Here is a 10,054-nt window from a genome sequence, read left to right on the forward strand (position 1 = left end):
GCTTGTGGTAGAAAGTGATGAATCTATAGGATCAAAGGGGCTGTAAAAAGGAAGTTTTATTTACCACACGAAGAACTGCTAGACGGAGTGGGAGAGGAGGCCGAGAAGTTTGATCGTCCGTGCCCTAACTTGGCGACGGAGGACATCTATGGCGACGGCGGAGAAGACGATGTCCGCGGCCAGCGTGAAGACGGCGTCGGTGAGGTCGCGGCAGCTAAGCGCTTCGTCGCCGGCATCATCGAGGCTAGCAGTGGCGCTAGGGTTTGTGCAAGAGTGGAAGAAGGGATAATGACTATGGTGAGGCGTGTATTTATAGGGAGAGGGACGGCACAGTGTTATTACACAGGTGCCCCCGGTGATTCACATCTGAAGGACACGTGGCTATCATGCAACATATCGGAGGTTGTTCCACGTTCCCACGCACGCCTGGATTGTCGGGTGGTCGTTCCCACTTTTCCGGGTTTCAGGTGAAGGAATTAGCATTGAAACATACTTAATGTTTTTCTCTGTATCTTCTACTGACAAGGACGCAGAGAAGACATTCGACAGTTTCAATCGAATGCATATGATTTGGACAGATAGAGTTTGAGATAGAAAGCATAGAGAGATTAGGGTCCGATCACATTCACTTAGTTCAAAAGATTCAACAAGGAAGACGTAGCTATAAGTGAATGCTGTAGAGGACAGAACACTAGTATGTATATATCAGAAGACAATCAAGTCAACATAGTGAAGATAATCATGAAGACAAGTTGAAATTGAAGACAAACCAAATGTGAAGACATAGCAACTGTAACGCCATGGGTAAAACACTTCAAACAGAAGAATTTGGTGGTGGCGTTACCCACCGTATAGGAAGTATTAGACCCAGACACGGCACACAATTATCGTGGCGCTCCGAAGTCAAATTCCACGTTAATGTATTCACACTCAGAATGTACGTCTTCATTGATTGAAGATATACTTTACTATGTGTGTTGCACATCTAAGTCATCAACATGCATAAGTGTTAGGATGTGTGCCTGATCACAGGACATTTGAGGATTCCAAGATATTTAGCTCACACCGTAACTTGCAAAACCTCTTCTCATCCAAGGGCTTGGTGAAGATATCTGCCAATTGCTCTTCAATGTTGACGTGTATGATATCAATATCTTCCTTCACAACATGATCTCTGAGAAAGTGATGACGAATTTCAATGTGCTTTGTCTTCGAGTGCTGAACTGGGTTGTTGGCAATCTTGATGGCGCTTTCGTTGTCGCAGTAGAGTGGCACCTGCTTCAGGTGAATGCCATAGTCTTTGAGTGTTTGCTTCATCCATAGAAGCTGAGCGCAGCAAGATCCAGCATCAATGTATTCAGATTCAGCAGTGGAGAGAGATACACAGTTCTGCTTCTTTGAAGACCAACATACAAGTGATCGTCCCAGAAAATGACATGTGCCTGATGTAGACTTGCGATCCACCTTGTCACCAGCATAATCAGCATCCGAGAATCCAACTAGATCAAAATCTGAGCCCTTTGGATACCATAATCCTAGTGTTGGGGTGTGAGCCAAATATCTGAGAATTCTCTTCACAGCTTAGTGATGCGATTCCTTTGGTGCCGCTTGGAACCGGGCACACATGCAAACACTAAGCATGATATCTAGCCTAGATGCACATAAATAAAGCAAGAAACCAATCATGGAGCGATATACCTTTTGATCGGACTCTTTACCATTGTCGTCGGGACCCACATGATGTTTGGTTGGCATTGGCGTCATGTAGCCTTTGCAATCTTGCATTCCAAATTTCTTCAGGCAATCTTTGAGGTATTTCTCTTGAGATATAAAGATGCCGTTGTGTTGCTGATGTATTTGAAGACCAAGGAAGAACTTCAGCTCTCCCATCATGGACATTTGATATTGCTCTTGCATCATATATCCAAACTCATAAGTGTATTTCTGATTGGTGCAGCCGAAGATAATGTTATCCACATACATTGGCACACAAACAGTTCACCATCATATGTCTTCGTGAAGAGAGTGGGGTCGAGGGAACCAGGTTTGAAGCCTTTGCTCTTCAGGAAGTCTTTGAGAGTGTCATACCAAGCCCTAGGGGCTTGTTTGAGGCCATACAGTGCCTTGTTGAGCTTGTACACCATATCAGGATGTTTTGGATCTTCAAAGCCAGGCGGTTGTGCAACATACACTTCTTCGTCAATCTTGCCATTGAGAAAAGCGGTCTTCACATCCATTTGATGCAGAAGAATGTTATGATGATTTGCATAGGCCAGCAGTATGCGTATGGCTTCAAGCCTAGCCACAGGAGCAAATGTTTCATCGAAGTCAATCCCTTCAACTTGAGTGTATCCTTGAGCAACGAGACGAGCTTTGTTTCTGACAACTTGACCATGCTCATCTTGCTTGTTGTGATATATCCATTTGGTGCCTATTATATTGTGCTTGCGAGGATCAGGACGCTTAACCAGTTCCCATACATTATTCAGTTCAAATTGCTGAAGCTCTTCTTGCATAGCTTGAATCCATTCAGGTTCCATAAAGGCTTCATCAACTTTCTTGGTTTCAGATATTGAGACAAATGCGAAGTGCCCACAGAAATTTGCTAGTTGTGTTGCCCTTGAACGAGTGAGTGGACCTGGTGCATTGATGCTATCAATTATTCTCTCAATCTATACTTCATTTGCAACACGAGGATGTACAGGACGAAGATTTTGCTCTTGCTGATCATTGTCATCGTTAGAAGGATTGTCTTCAGGTTGATCAGGTGCGGAGATGATAAGTTCCTCTTCAGGCTGAGCTTCAGATGGTATGATTTCTCCAGTTCCCATAAGTTTGATTGATTCACTGGATGGAACTTCATCTAGCACATTTGGCAGGTGCTCTCTTTGCGAGCCGTTAGTTTCATCGAACCGCACATCCACAGTTTCAACCACTTTATAGTGAAAGAGGTTGAAGACTCTGTAGGAGTGCAAATCCTTTCCATATCCAAGCATAAAACCTTCATGTGCTTTTGGTGCAAATTTTGAAGTGTGATGTGGATCCTTGATCTAGCACCTGGCACCAAATACTCTGAAGTAACTGACATTTGGCTTCTTGCCAGTAAGGAGCTCATAGGATGTCTTGTTCAGAAGCTTGTGAAGATAAACACGGTTGATGATATGGCATGCAGTATCAATGGCTTCAGGCCAGAATTTTCTTGGAGTCTTGTATTCATCAAGCATCGTCCGGGGCATCTCAATAATTGTTCTGTTCTTGCGTTCGACGACGCCATTCTGCTCTGGCGTGTACGGAGCTGAGAATTCATGTGTGATGCCCAAAGTATCAAGATACGTATCTAGGCCAGTGTTCTTGAATTCAGTGCCATTGTCACTTCTGATGTGCTTTATCTTGACGCCATAGTTGTTCATTACTCGATTGTCAAAGCGTCTGAAGACATCCTGCACTTCAGTCTTGTATAGGATTATATGCACCCAAGTATATCTTGAATAATCATCAACAATGACAAAGCCATAGAGACAAGCAGTAGTAGTAAGAGTTGAGTAATGAGTGGGACCGAAAAGGTCCATGTGGAGCAGTTCGAAGGGTTGAGTCATTGTCATGATTGTCTTCGAGGGATGCTTGGCCCTCGTCATCTTTCCTGCTTCACAGGCACCGCATAAGTGATCCTTCTTGAACTTGATGCCCTCGATGCCTATGACATGCTTATTTCTTGCAAGAGTGTGCAAGTTCCTCATGCCAGCATGCCCTAGCCTCCGATGCCAGAGCCAGCATTCTGAAGCTTTTGCTAGAAGACATACGGCAAGCTGTGGTCCTGCTGAGAAATCTACCATGTACAAATCATCTTTCCTATACCCTTCAAACACTAGAGACTTGTCAGATTCGATTAGAACAAGGCAACGATATTTTCCAAACATCACAATCATGTTTAAATCGCAAAGCATTGAGGCAGACATTAAGTTGAAACCAAGGGATTCAACAAGCATGACTTTATCCATGTGTTGATCCTTTGAGATTGCAACTCTACCTAGACCAAATACCTTACCAGTGTGAGCAAATGTGATGTGACTTTTGTCAGATGGACGTAAGGTTGAGTCCATAAGAAGGCTTCGCTTGCCAGTCATGTGATTAGTGCACCCACTATCAATAATCCATTCTGAAGCAGCTGGTGTCGTACCCTACAGTGCAGTTAGGGGGATAGGCTTCACAAAGAGAATTGTGAAGCAAAAACATTTGACGGGCAAGTGGATTATGAAATCTTAGATCGAGGTTAGGACTGATAGGGCAAGTAGCAAGCGACTCAGGAACAAAATACATAACAAGACCATTTGGGCATTTGATCTTGCGCCCTACAAGATGTTTAAGGTCCCCAGCAATAGCGTCAGACGATTTTGGTTTTCGGCTGGAGACCTTTCCCTGCAAAAGAGACTTAAGCTTTCTTAGCCACCCACATCTTCAAGGGTGGCTTTGAAGCAATTAGTCTAAGTGCAGCATCTGAGAACTTTGGCTTTGGAGCCCTAGCAAAAAATCTTGCAGGTGGACAATAGTACTCATAAGAATAAGCAGAATAGTTCTTGGTCTTATGAACATGGCGGTTTGATGAAACGCGCTCATATTCATAGGCCTGAGTATGGCTTCCCTGCAAAACATTTGCGTTAGTGCGACTCAGGTGAGTCCTCTGTCTATATGAAGCCTTTGGACCGTATGAAGCCTGTGGTCTGGGGTTTGTCTTCTTCACTTGCGGTGTCATGGCGACATTCACAGGAAGATTCTCCAAACACCTTTTCGGCACCCAGACGTTCTTCATAGGCGGTCCATTCCTGCAGTTAGTACAAATATACCTGGCAAACACTTCACCCTTCTGATTCTTAAGCAGTTTATAGTTTGCATCAAAGGATTCATCAATAACAATGGGATTAGCACAAGTGAAGCCAGATAGGGTGGATGGATCCACTGAAGATCCCTTTGCAGCAACCCATGTGGTTTTGGGGTACTGCTCAGGTTTCCAGTAAGAGCCACCAGCATTCATTTTCCTTTCGAACCCAACACCCTCTTTCCTAGGGTTTCGGTTCAGGATCTGCCTTTTGAGGACCTCACATAGTGTCTGATGCCCTTTGAGGCTTTTGAACATCCCTGTTTCAAGCAATGTCTTCAACCTAGCATTCTCATCAGCAATAGCAGTGGCATCCTCAGCAGAGGGGTTAGTTGGCACATTAGCAGTTGAAGATATTGCAATAGTAGTAGCAGTAGAACAACCAGCAACAGAAGTAGCGTTGTCACGCTCAATACATTTAAGACATGGTGGTTCAAATCCTTCCTGAGTGGAACTGGTCTGTTTGGTGCGAAGTGACTCATTTTCCTTTTGAAGATCTTCATGAGCCGCTCTCAATTTCTCAAGATCTTGCTTTCTTTGAAGATAATCATAGGAAAGCTTTTCATGAGTTGTTGAGAGCGTTTCATGACGACTTTCAAGTTCCTCATACTTAATGTGAAGATTTTTTATGTCTTCAATTAAGGACTGAGATCGAGTCATTTCAGCGTCTAACAGGTCATCGCTTTTGTCTAACAGTTTTTGAATATGTTCCATAACTTTCTGTTGTTCAGTTGCAATTTTAGCAAGTGTTTTGTAGCTGGGTTTGGAACCACAATCAGAGTCATCTTCACTAGAAGTTTGATAGTGAGTAGTGCGTGTGTTTACCTTGGCACCGCGTGCCATGAAGCAGTAGGTAGGAGCGGAGTATTCCTTGTCATTTGCATCGGTGTCGGTGACGGAGTTATTGTCTTCAGTGTTGAAGATGGACTTGGCAACATCAGAATCGGACTCCTCCTCAGACCCCACCTCTGCCTCCTCAGAAGCGGACTCCTCCTCTGAATCCATTTCCTTGCCAACAAACACACGTGCCTTGCCAGATGAGCTCTTCTTATGTGATGAAGACTTTGAGGAGGACTTGGATGAAGAATTTGAGTATTTCTTTTTCTTCTTGTTCTCATTGTCCCACTGCGGACACTCAGAGATGTAGTGGCCAGGTTTCTTGCACTTGTGGCATGTTCTCTTCTTGTAGTCATGAGAAGAAGCTTCATCATTCCTTGAGCTTGACCGCGAGGACTTTCTGAAGCCTTTCTTCTTGGTGAATTTTTGGAACTTCTTCACAAGCATAGGAAGTTCCTTTCCAATATCTTCAGGATCATCAGAATTGCTGTCAGACTCTTCTTCAGATGAGGAGACAGCTTTTGCCTTCAAGGCACGAGTTCGCCCATAGTTGGGACCGTAGATGTCTCTTTTCTTAGAAAGCTGAAACTCGTGTGTGTTGAGCCTCTCAAGTATGTCAGACGGATCGAGTGTCTTGAAGTCAGGACGTTCTTGAATCATCAGGGCTAGGGTGTCAAACGAGCTGTCAAGTGATCTCAGGAGTGTCTTGACGACTTCATGCTTGGTGATCTCAGTGGCGCCGAGGGCTTGAAGCTCATTTGTGATGTCAGTGAGTCGATCAAACGTGAGCTGGATATTCTCATTGTCATTTCTCTTGAAGCGGTTGAAGAGGTTGCGAAGGACACTGATTCTCTGATCTCTCTGGGTTGAGACGCCTTCGTTGACCTTGGAGAGTCAGTCCCAGACAAGCTTAGATGTTTCCAAAGCACTCACGCGGCCATACTGTCCTTTGGTCAAATGACCACAGATGATGTTCTTGGCAGTGGAGTCCAGTTGAACGAACGTCTTGACATCAGCAGCGGTGACACCTTCACCAGCCTTGGGAACGCCATTCTTGATGACATACCATAGGTCGACATCAATGGCTTCAAGATGCATGCGCATCTTATTCTTCCAGTAGGGATATTCAGTTCCTTCGAAGACGGGGCACGCATCGGAGACTTTAATTATCCCTGTAGTCGACATAGCTAAAACTCCAAGTGGTTAAACCGAATCACACAGAACAAGGGAGTGTCTTGCTCTGATACCAATTGAAAGTGCTAGTGATCAACTAGAGGGGGGGGGGTGAATAGGCGATTTTTATGAAAGACTTCAAAACATGGAAGTTTCGAAGACAAACGATAGAAATAAACCTATTACCATGCAGCGGAAGGTAGACTACACTAAGCAAGCCATAGTCAAGTATTCAATGAAGTGAAAGCACAATGACTAATAGCAGCTAGGTAGTAAAGATCAGGTAGGAAGATAGTGTGAAGCCAATCAGAACAATCAGTTACTCAGTGAAGACAAAAGATAATGCAATCATACAATGAATTCACCAGGGCCAACAGTAAGTAAAGGAATGGGAAGGACGAAACCAGTGACTCGTTGAAGACAATGATTTGTTGGACCAGTTCCAGTTGTTGTGACAACTGTACGTCTGGGTAGGGAGGCTGAGATTCAACTCAGAAGACTGCGTCTTCACCTTATTCCCCTTGAGCTAAGGACACCCAGTCCTTGCCCAATCACTCTGGTAAGTCTTCAAGGTAGACTCCCAAACCTTCACAAACTTCGTTCACCGGCGATCCACAATGACTCTTGGATGCTCAGAACGCGACGCCTAACCGGCTGGAGGATTCACAGTCCTCAAGTGTAATAAGTCTTCAGATCACACAAACAGGAAGACTTAAGTGCTGCCTACCACTCTTTGGCTTTGGGTGTTTAGGGCTTTATCCTCGCAAGGAATTCTCTCTCAAAGGCTTCGAGGTGGGTTGCTCTCAAACGACAAAAGCCGTGCACTAACTCTGAGCAGCCAACCGTTTATGGTTGTAGGGGGTGGGCTATTTATAGCCACTGGGCAACCCGACCAGATTTGTCCGAAATGACCCTCGGTCACTAAGGAACTGATACGTGTTCCAATGGTCAGATGTCAAACACACATGACAACTTTACTTGGGCTACAAGCAAAGCTGACTTATCCAACTCTGGACAAGATTTGCTCTCATAGTCTTTGTTCGAAGACATAGGATTTTGGTTAAGCATCACTTCAGTCATTCTGACTGGTTCACTTGGACCCCATTTAACAGTGCAGTGGTTCCTATGACTCAACAAAGAAAAACACAGAACGATGAAACTGCTAAGTCTTCGCGCTCCATAGTCTTCACGCGATGTCTTCTCTTGTCATAGTCTTCAATGTGAATGTCTTCACATACCACCTTTGACTTCAATGTCTTCATACATTTTTAGGGGTCATCTGGTAGGAAAACTGAATCAATGAGGGACTTCTACCTGTGTTATCCTGCAATTCTCACAAACACATTAGTCCCTCAACCAGGTTTGTCATCAGTACTCCAAAACCAACTAGGGGTGGCACTAGATGCACTTACACTTCGGTTCCATAGTTATTAGCTAGATGGCTTCTTCTCTCTTTTTGGATCTCAATACAATGTCCCCCCCTCTCTCATGGAGATCTATTCGATGTAATCTTCTTTTTGCGGTTTGTTTGTTGAGACCGATGAATTGTGGGTTTATGATCAAGTTTATCTATGAAAAATATTTGATTCTTCTCTGAATTCTTTTATGTATGATTGGTTATCTTTGCAAGTCTTTTCAAATTATCAGTTTGGTTTGGCCTACTAGATTGATCTTTCTTGCAATGGGAGAAGTGCGTAGCTTTGGGTTCAATCTTGCGGTGCTCGATCCCAATGACAGTAGGGGAAACGACACGTATTGTATTGTTGCCATCAAAGATAAAAAGATGGGGTTTATATCATATTGCATGAGTTTATCCCTCTACATCATGTCATCTTTCTTAAAGCGTTACTCTGTTCTTATGAACTTAATACTCTAGAAGCATGCTGGATAGCGGTCGATGTGTGGAGTAATATTAGTAGATGCAGGAAGGAGTCAGTCTACTTGTCTTAGACGTGATACCTATATACATGATCATACCTAGATATTCTCATAACTATGCTCAATTCTGTCAATTGCTCAACAGTAATTTGTTCACCCACTGTAAAATAATTATGCTCTTGAGAGAAGCCACTAGTGAAACCTATGGCCCCCGGGTCTATCTTCCATCATATTAATCTTCCAACACTTATTTATTTTAATTGCCTTTTATTTTACTTAGCATCTTTATCATAAAAATACCAAAAATATTATCTTATCATATCTATCAGATCTCACTCTCGTAAGTGACCGTGTAGGGATTGACAACCCCTTATCGCGTTGGTTGCGAGGATTTTTTTTTGTGTAGGTGCGAGGGACTCGCGCGTAGCCTCCTACTGGATTGATACCTTGGTTCTCAAAAAACTGAGGGAAATACTTACGCTACTTTGCTCCATCACCCTTTCCTCTTCAAGGGAAAACCAACGCAGTGCTCAAGAGGTAGCACTACTCTAGCTTATTGCTCCCACTTTCAAAATATATCCAGATTGAGACTTTGAGTCATCTGGATAAGTGTCAAAATTTGCATCGACGTAACCCTTGACTACGAACCTTTTGTCACCTCCATAATCGAGAACCATATTGTCAGGACCCCGATTCCATATCACATCGATCTAGCCGGTAACACCTCATATCACATTGTGGCCTCACGCACGGTATCCCACGGGTGTCGCCTTACCATGGCCCAGGACCGTTTGCGCCTTTTGGCTCACGTATATGATAGTGTCGCTATCATCCATATGATAGATAACCCGGGCCGACATGGCTAGTCGTGAACCCAAAGCGGCACAGACCTATGGAGACAGGCATACATGAATCACATCGAACATGTCGGTCATTAGCGAGTGAATCCGGGCTGTAGCACTGGGCTAACAGGACTCCGGGGAACCCGGGCTGTAGCAGGCTAGGCAGGGCTCCGGATGTCACCGCATGACATTTCCCCGAAGGGACAGACATAGGAACGAGGTGAAACACATGCCGGCCAGTCAAGTGTCCAGAGCAGTAGTGCTGGGCTAGCAGGACTCCGGTGAACCGGGCTGTAGCGGACTACTATCACTCAGGAAGCACTAGACTACATTTCCCCATATGAGAGGCTGCCAAGGATAAACAACTAGATTGTCGGATCCCGCTCATACTGAGCATTTCAATCATACACACAATATGCCTGATATGAGTGCATACAACATGGCATCACAA

Source organism: Triticum urartu, chromosome 6A, assembly GCF_056163025.1.
Source record: "Triticum urartu cultivar PI428250 chromosome 6A, HENAU_Tu73, whole genome shotgun sequence".
Taxonomy (NCBI): Eukaryota; Viridiplantae; Streptophyta; class Magnoliopsida; order Poales; family Poaceae; genus Triticum; species Triticum urartu.